This window comes from Neopelma chrysocephalum, unplaced genomic scaffold (genome assembly GCF_003984885.1).
Source record: "Neopelma chrysocephalum unplaced genomic scaffold, ASM398488v2 Primary Assembly neopelma1_82, whole genome shotgun sequence".
Classification (NCBI taxonomy): domain Eukaryota; kingdom Metazoa; phylum Chordata; class Aves; order Passeriformes; family Pipridae; genus Neopelma; species Neopelma chrysocephalum.
The window spans coordinates 4,826,404-4,835,421 of NW_020897744.1; the positions used below are offsets into that span (position 1 = coordinate 4,826,404).

General features: G+C 49.4%; 1 protein-coding gene across 2 annotated transcripts in view; it reads right to left on the bottom strand.

Annotated features, from left to right (window-relative positions):
• Window positions 1-9,011, bottom strand: part of CAMKK1 (calcium/calmodulin dependent protein kinase kinase 1) — a 92,932-nt gene extending 83,921 nt beyond the window's left edge. The window contains exon 1 of one of the 2 annotated variants that reach the window (XM_027690931.1): window positions 8,958-9,011. The gene's annotated coding sequence lies outside the window, so the exon portion shown is untranslated. Of the gene's footprint in view, window positions 1-8,819; window positions 8,851-8,957 lie in introns of those variants that run through there. The other variant, XM_027690933.1, reaches the window with a different exon arrangement.
• Between the last annotated feature and the right edge of the window lie 7 nt (window positions 9,012-9,018).

A 9,018-nucleotide genomic window follows, 5' to 3' on the forward strand; every position in this document is an offset into this window, starting at 1 on the left:
GAAAGAACAAGAACTGCAGAGGCTTTAATCCACAGGACATAACACTGGAAGGGACAGCTTCAGGAATGCTCAGCTCAGTACACCTGCGTGGTGGGACAGGGATTCTCTACAGGAGTGAGCACTGCCAAAATAAACGTATTAAAGCACAGTGATGCTTCATTGACTCCCCCAGTCCCACGCCCTTCTTTTAGAGGGGAACAGATGGATATGGACAGGGCTATCAGACATTTCTGCAGAAAGCCATCAGTTAGGAATAGCAAATTCCCCAGGAATTAAGAACTCCGAGCCATCTTGCCCTTCTTTTGCATGCAGCTACACTGACAACTTGCAAATACACTCTGCTCCCCTCACATCCTAGAAACCAGTTTGATGGTGAAGTGTCAGCACATTTCTAGGTTAGTAAAAGCTGGGGCATGGGAGGAGAGGGGGAACGAAGGAGTCTGATTGTCTTAGACAAAGAGATTGGAATAGATTTCACAGCAGGAAAAGGTTTCAGGGCAAGGAAAAATTTATTCATGCCTAAAGAGCATGGAATATTAAAGACTCTGGGTTTCCTTTTCTCCACAAGACCTTAGTGGAAGGAGACTCTAAGCACTTTGCAGTAACCACAAAACACCCTCAAGGAATCCAGGTGGTTTTATCCAGCTCCCAGCAAAAACTCAAAAATCCCTTGGCATTGCAGCCATGGCATCAACAGGAGGCTGATGCACCCACTGCAAGCAGCAAACAAGGTGAGCAGCCTCAGCCCTGAGAGCCTTTCTGGGGATGAAGGGGCTTCCCCAGGGATGCTGGGCAGGCACTGAATCAAAGGCAGCCAAGGAATATGCTGCTCTGGAGTCAAATCAGACATCACTTTAGTTAACAAACTGCTCTTTGCATCCCCAGAGCATCTGCCACTTTTTGACTCACATCTGGAGGTTTATTTTCCATTGCTGTGGCACTTCAGGCACTGCTATCACCTGGGCCTGATGCTGCACACAGAAAACAGTGGTCCCTGCTGTGAAGTTTATGCTCTTAACACCAGAAACAATGAGGAAAGGAGGCAGATGTTTGAAGGAGCACCAGGAAAGCTGTACTGGTTTTGCTCATTCACTCCTTTGGTGGTTGGGAGGATGTGCCACAGAACAACCGATTGCCACAGGTGGGACAATCTCATATTGCCCTCTTGCATCTGTGATAGTCATTCTGGATGGCAGACAGATACTGTGACAAACAAGTGGAGCACAGCCACTCCTCAGCTCCTTGGAATCAGCAAACTGAAAATTAACCAAAAATGCCAATCCCGTTCTGCAGTTTGACTTAAATCAATCTATCTGCCCTTAAGGAATGGACTCACAGCAATTGCTATGAATAAATCATGCCTTTTACTATTGCTTCAAGGCAAATTACAAGCACTGCTCACATCAAACTGCATGAGAAAGGACAAGCAGAAGCCTGATTAGACTGTGGAAGCATGTTGGAAGGGATGCCTGATCTCTCTAACATGGAAGTGCACATTAACAACACAGCCTGATCTGCCAGCTGAGAACACTGAAGTTCGTGACCACAACCATGGGACAAAGGCAGGCTGAGCCAGAGGATCTTGTTCCCACCATTCCAACAAATCACACCGTGCTCACACAGTGACTTCACACCCCAGCCCTGAGACAGAGGCACACATTACTGTTCCCTCTGCACTCAGCAAAGGTTGGCCTGACAAGCTGCACTGGGACATCTTCCACTTTTCCAGGCCCAACTCTCAGCCTGGGGATGAGGTGCTGACACAGAAAGGGAAAAAGACTCATCTCAGGTCTGTTTTATGCTCTGCCTCACAGAGCTGGCAGCCTCAGATATCATTAACCTTTGTCAGTCAAGCTACCTGACAGCTACAGAAAGGTCAATCCAGACTTCAGCATCAAAGCACCTCATCAGTAAGAGGTCAGCAGAAGAATCTCCTGTCCTCATACTCCCACTTGAAGCAGGTACATCTTAAGCACAAGCAGACCCAAGCCCTTGATTCCAGCACAAATAATATCCTAGAACAGCACAACCCAGACACCATTATCAAAATGAGGTGTTAGGAAGTGTCAAAATTAAGACTTGACTCATTTAAGCGTTTGGCTTATGCATGTGTAGTGTAATAATTTGTCACAGAAACACTGCACCAGGTCCTGCTGCCTTTCAAGTATCTTGATTTCTTTGGCACAGGGCTAACACCTGTGTCACCAGTATCCAAACCCAGTTCTCCCTCCTTCCCTCCCACTTTTCCCACACTGATCTGTAACCATTGACAAAAGACAGGGAAGGAAGCTCTGAAGCAGCAGAACACACTTTTCCAAGGCAGCACTCAACTCCCTTGAGGGGCAAATCCATCCTTTCTCTTTCATGTTACCATCAATCACTTTTCACACACTGCAGGAAGGAAGCCTCCTTCCACAGTGGAGCTGTGATTCATTCCTCAGAGCACATCCATCCCAGGCTCCTAATGAAGAGGCAGCTCACACATCTTCCAGCTTCTTGTCCCCAACAGGCAGAGCCCCATGAGCTGGGCTGGAATGAGGGGAAGGGAGGCCCTGGCAGCAGACACACAGCATGAAACAACAGCTACAGATCCTCTTCTAGCAGGGGTCCCTTTGAGCATCCCAAATTCTCTCCAAGAGACCACATCAGAGCAGCAGAGAAGACTAAGACCCCCCCAGCTGCATCCAAGCACAGGAGGTCCAGAAGCAGGAGAAAAGCTCCAGCAAAGCCTGCACGCTGCCAGTACCACGGAGAGGAGGCACAAAGGCAGGAGGTAGTTTAGAGTAGCTTGACAGAGCTGGTGCAGCAGCAGGACAGCACAGGAGCTGGTAATTAGAGCCAGCCTCAGGTAGGTACATGAATGTACTCTGCAAAGCTGTGCTGGCTTGGGTTTTAACTACTGCTGCCTGATTCCTTCAGCTTCATCTACTGTAGATGTGACAGCCTGCAGCTGTGGGCTGCAGGGGGCTGTGCCCATGCTATTTGTATACAGCAAATCCATCCTCACCAGCTCTTTTGTGGTTTTAGGACTTGCATCTATCCCATAAAATAGAATAAACAGAAACCTGAACTATCGCCCAGAGTGGGGGAAGAAGAGACAGACACTCATGATAAAGTCCCACATGAGAGCAAAATAGTCTTTGAATTAATAAGTACAGCACACAAAAGCAGAGCAAAACCAAGACAAACTGCAGGGTGGATGGTCCAAGCTTTGCTGCACTCACAGGGCTGCAAGATAAAATTGTGAATATTCTCTGCAGCTGAGGCACCTGACTCAGAGCATTGCTCCAGTACAGGACCAAACTGGCAAACACTGGCACTACAGTCCAGGTCACCGGGGTAGGATGATCTCATGTCCCTTGGTATGACTGATTCACACTCTCACCACAGTCCCATCAGTCACAGATCCAATGCTAACACGTCCTCAGAAGGCATTATTTAGCCTGGGCTTCCTCAGCACTTCTTTATTCCTCCTTTTCCCACCCCAACTGAGACCCTAGTTTAACACCCATGCTAAGCACTCAATTTTTGGGTCTATCTGTGAATTGGAGCTCCAGCTTACCAAGGAAATCTGTAGCCAGAGGAAACAACTGAATGAGTCTTAATTTAACATTCTTCTTATCAAATTCCTTCTCCAGGAATGAAAGCTTCATGGGTCTGTAGGACTTCCTTCTGCATAACATAGAGTTCAACAGCCATACCAGAAATCTTTGTAGAATGAGAATGCCAGAGTTAAGACTTTTTTTTCCCTCAGAAGTTGAAGAAAATGTTATCTGCGCAGCTGTTCAAAGTCACAAGTCTTGCCTTGAAGTTTCCTCCTGGGAACAGGGACCTAACATCCCTCCAAAACGTGTCATTAATGCTCTGTCCTCACAAGGTCACAAAATCACAGTGTCACTTGGCTGAGAAAAACAATCAGCACACCCCAGAAACGTTCAAGGGATATTGCACAGGAACTGCAGCCCTCAGGCAGCCACTCTCTCCCTCCCTCCTTGGCTCACAGCTCTGTGCTTATGACTGTTTAACACAGACCACTCTGCCCCATCTCTGCTCTGCAGCAAGGACTCCCACCAAAATCCCAGGCTCTGCTGCCAGCTGAAAAGGATGGGACACAGTCCTCACTTATACTGGTGTGAGTGGGAACTACTGGAGACAGGGAAACGCAGAAGGATCAAAAAAAAGTGAGGCAATGAATTTGGCTCTGCTGACCTCAGGGGAGCAGTTGCCACTCAGCACCAAGACCAGCACAAATTAAAGCTGGGCTTGCATGGCTTTCCTGCTTGTCCAAGGCATACACGTGGCTGCTCTGCAGAGAGTACAGCACAGCAACAGGAAAAAGGGGAAGAATGTCTGTATCTCAGAAAGACACATAGTCAAGTGCTGCTCCAGCAGACAGTGGCACATCACAGCCTCGCTGTTTACATTACACCAGAATAATTAGAGCAGTCACTGTTAACTAGCTAACAACTTCACCATCAGCTCATTGAACAATGCTGAAGAATTAATCACAACATTTCACAGCCTTCCCCAAACACAGCCACCACTCTGCAGAAACACTGAAGCCACCCCAGAGACGAGCAGCCTAAATTAATCCCACATGGATTCGGCTAAAAGGAACTACAACTATTTCAGCAGCACTCGCCCTAAAATAATGCCTGCCCAGGGCAGGAACCCAAAAGAAACAAGCCCTCAACAAACCACACCTTATCCAAGGCATGACTCAGCTCATGCACTGGGTGACATCAAGAAATAAAATACAGGGGTTCATACTCAACCAGGTTCACTCCCTAAACCAGCAGGTTTGTGGGATATGCAGCTCCCAGCTGCCATGGGACAGCCTTCCCTTTCAGCTGCAAGCCTCAGCCCACTGAGAAGCTGTGTCCTCAAAAGGATTTGACCTTCCAGGAAAACTTCCCTATCCAGGGACACCAGCACATAAAAGCAAAAACCAAAAATTTCCCCACTGTCATGTACTTGACACTTTTGTGTAACATTTGTGCTTCTCCCTCTGTTTCTATCCGTATCACTTGTGCCAAAAATATAAAATAAACTTAATATCTAATATATAGAGTATGAATTAATAGATAGAATATATAATAAAACTGAAGACTGCAATGAAACAGGAAAATGTTTCTAAAGACTTAAACCAGTAGAAAAAGTGACCAACAAATCCAGTCTGCAAATTCCTTAGCAAGTTAGACCTGCGAGTTCTGCAGTCTTTGACTGCACCTCAGCATTAATGATGAAGTCTATAAAATGTTTTTCTGTGATTAAAGACTCAATCCTAAAAGTCACCAACTGTGGCCAACTACACAAGCCTGGGAAACATCTGAGCTTCTGAAGAGCTGGAACATGTGTACTCACACCTCACCCACCACCACAAATCAGCAGCCACCCTCCCACACATCCATGACAGTCACTGCAGTTTCTTCCCACCATTATCTTTCAAATTAGTATCCTACTCCAATTTATCAGTTATCAGGATTTCTTCTCTTTAGAAGTTTTTCAGATATTTTTCCCCAACCATGCTAAGCTTAACCACTGCGTTAATTAAAACAAAACGCTTGACCACATGCCATTATTTGGTATCCTTCATTCACCTGCTGTACCTGATACTTTGCTGCTTTATCCATCACAAACAACACTAACCAACATTAACCAACCCTCGGCTCTGCCACGGTGACTGCGTTGTGTCAACAACTGTTCTGTACACTTCAATCATCCCCACTGCTTTTACAGCCAGCCACGCACATTCCTTTTCCAACCACATATTTTCTGGTGACTGGGTCACCTCCCTGCACGTTGGATGTTTGCTTCTCAAAGCAAGTGACATCCCGTGCCAAAAAATAAAAAAAAAAGACTGAAAATCAGAGAAGAAACCACGAAGAGATAGACATAAGAGGAGGAATTTTGATGAGGGTTACTGTATACCTAGTTGTCTCCAGAGGTGTCTGCTTTGCTACCTTATAAGACACAAGCCAATAACATTTTATCTCATGCCAAGTTTTTACTGGGCTTTTACACCGACTGCTTTCATCCCAGAGATGAAGGGGTCAGTTGTCCCCTCGCTGTTTCTCAGCTTCCTTCCCTCTCCACCTGCCAAACTGCAGCAGTGGCGGGGCTGAGTAGCAGCATCTGCCAGAGGCTCTGCAGAAGTCTCCCTCACCCCAAGTTAAAGGTAAAAACCCACTCAAAAGCCCTGTTTGCCCACCTCCCTTCACACTTGGGTGCCAGGAGAGCTCCTACTTCAGCCTGATGCTGCCCAAAGCTGGGCTCTGCTGCTGACCTCACCCAAACCGTGTTCCCTCCCACCTTTCTCATACTTGGTTAGCTTAACACTGCCTGCTCAGCATCCACAGGGCCTGGAGCCAAGGGAGATCTCCCACATAAGCAGAACCTGCCTCCCCTAGACCCAGTGTTTGTCAGTGCTTTGAGCAGCTGAACAGACCCCTGGACATTCCACCTGCCCATCATCCACCTGAGCTTTAGGGAAGTAACGGGTATCCTCCCTCTAGGCATCTTCCCAAGGCAGAGTAATTGCACATAGTGATTTCAGATGCTACCAAACTGCCTTCCACAGCTCCAGCACTGATAAAATCCTAACACTGAGCTCCCCACCAGGTTGGCACACCCGGATTTGAATCAGATTTATCCTCTCTGCCCCTCAGCCAGGCAGATACCTCCTCTGGAGACCCAAACCACCCTGCTAGGAGCCATCCAGCACCCTCAGCCTTTTCCTGAAGCTTCTTAAAAAAGAAGTTTCTCCTTCCCCTGCCCCTGGGTAGCAATGACCCTATAAAGGCTCTTCTAAGGTCCACCTTGACACAGAACAGAAGACTCGGCTTTCAGACGTGACTGTCCTCTCCACAGTTTGTGACAGGCTGCCACAAATACAGGGTTAATACACCTTTCATTAACTTCAGGGAACAAGTATCAGCAAAAAGAGATGGACAGTCTGGCAAGCAGACCCTTGGCTGAAGGACAGTGACACACTCAGCATTGTGGCACCTCTTCATGCCCAGCCAAGGTTTAAACCACGGAAGTGCTTGTGGTGACCACTGCCTAAGCACTGCTTCTTCCTCCAGCAAACAGAACACTGCAACATTATCCTTCCAGACATCTCCTCTGCTGCATCCTCAGAGCATTCCCACTGCAGCCATGCCACAAGAGCCCATAAGGGAAGAGAAATCCCACAATCCCTTCCCAGCAAAAGAAAAGCTGGCCCTTGAACGTCTGGTTAGTGCAAGAACAATTAATTGTATCAGGCAAAGACATTTAGGGCTTAATGAACACATTAATTAAGGAGCACAGGGCAGCAGCACAGGCTTTGGAAGCCATGGCAGAAGTACAGCACCACACAAGCTGTGTGGGGTGATGGGGCACCTCACTGCTCTCTGGGGCAATGCCAGGACAGGTGAGGTCCCATTGCAGCTCTGCTCCAGAAGCAGCTCTGGATGAGCAGCTCTGCCCACCCTCTCTGGGCCAGGAGCTGTCCTGGGAGCACCCACACGTACCCCACTCCAACTCACAAGACATATCTCAAAACCAAGAGGAAATAGCTGGAAACAGCTCCAGATTGAAGGCACTTGATGCCAGGGAACAGAGCTTCCTCAAAAAAAGAGGAAAACCATCAGGACCCCGTGGCCCAGCACCTACTGTGACTTAAAGCCCAACCTTCATACCATGTCAAACCATAACATGCCTGAACTCCTCGCTGGAATGATAAGAGCCTGGTGCTTATGCTCCTGGTTGCTAAGATCTGTCCTTCTCCAGGAAAAAGCCAAGGGAGCAAGCCCAGGGAAGCAATTTATTGCTCTGCCTGGAGATTAATCCCATTCACACCGGGCACCCCAGCCCGAGCACAGGGTGCAGCACAGCAACATGTTGGAGCACGGCCCCAGCACGCCGGCTTTGGTTTTTCTCTTCAAGCAACTGAGATAACGGCTCTCTGCTTGCCTTATCCACTTTCAAAAGCAACACTTCAAAGCCATCCCATGTCAACCCCCAGGACAAAGTGAAGCTGCCGGAGAGGCCTCACACGGAGGAAGTTAACACATGATGGGAAGCACTGTAAGCTTAACGTGGATCCTCAGACTGTTGTAAATAGACAAGCAACAGTTTCCTGTTGAACAAAACCTTTTCCATTAAGTTACAACTACAACAGAACGGTAATTTTACCTTTAACAGAGCAGCTGAATAAAGCGATATCTCTGCAGGATCAGCAGTTTTCCTTGCTCACAGCACACAGGCCTTTGGGAGCTGCAGGTTATGGTCCCTCAGAGCCAAGGTAAGCAGAGAGGAAGATAAGCCCCTCTCGTGGCAGCCTGGCTGCCAGGTGTGTGCTCCGAGACACGGCCAGGGCAGGACAGCTCAGACCACGGCACTGATCCTTGAGAAAACCCAAACTTTGAGGAGCTCAGGTTGATCCCAAGGGCAGCAAGGAGCCTTAGGAAGCAGCAACAAACCACGGAGCTCGCCGCACTTCTTACCTTCTCCTCTGCCCCCTCTAGAAAAGGGCGAGAGACGGCTCGTGTGATGAGTAAACCGCTCAAAATCCCAGTTTTCAGAAGGATTTTTTTTTCACCCCATTTATTTCTGAGCTCGGTAAAAGCAACACCTCCGGAGCTGCGGCTGCCGGGGCACATCGCCACCTCCCCGGCCCCGCTGCGGCGGCGGCTCCCGCAGCCCGCGGGATGCGGCGGCTGCCCGAGCTCACCCGCCACCCACCCCCGGCGCGCCCGGAGCCCACCCGCGCCCGCTCCAGCGCCGCGGGGACGCTGCCTCTGGACTACCCCCGCGGATTATCCCCCGTGGGTCACCTGTCCCTTGGCCGCCGAGGGCCTCGCAGCCCGGCGGCATAGCCCGCGGGAGCGCCGCGGCCGCAGTGTGGGGGGTCCCTGCCCGAGGGTCAGTGGGCGCGCGGGGGTCTCTCCGTGCCTGGGGGAGGGGGATCTCACCTGCGCCCGGCGGTGCCGCCCGCTCCCTCCCGCCCCGCGGCTCCGCCGTTCGCGCCGCCCT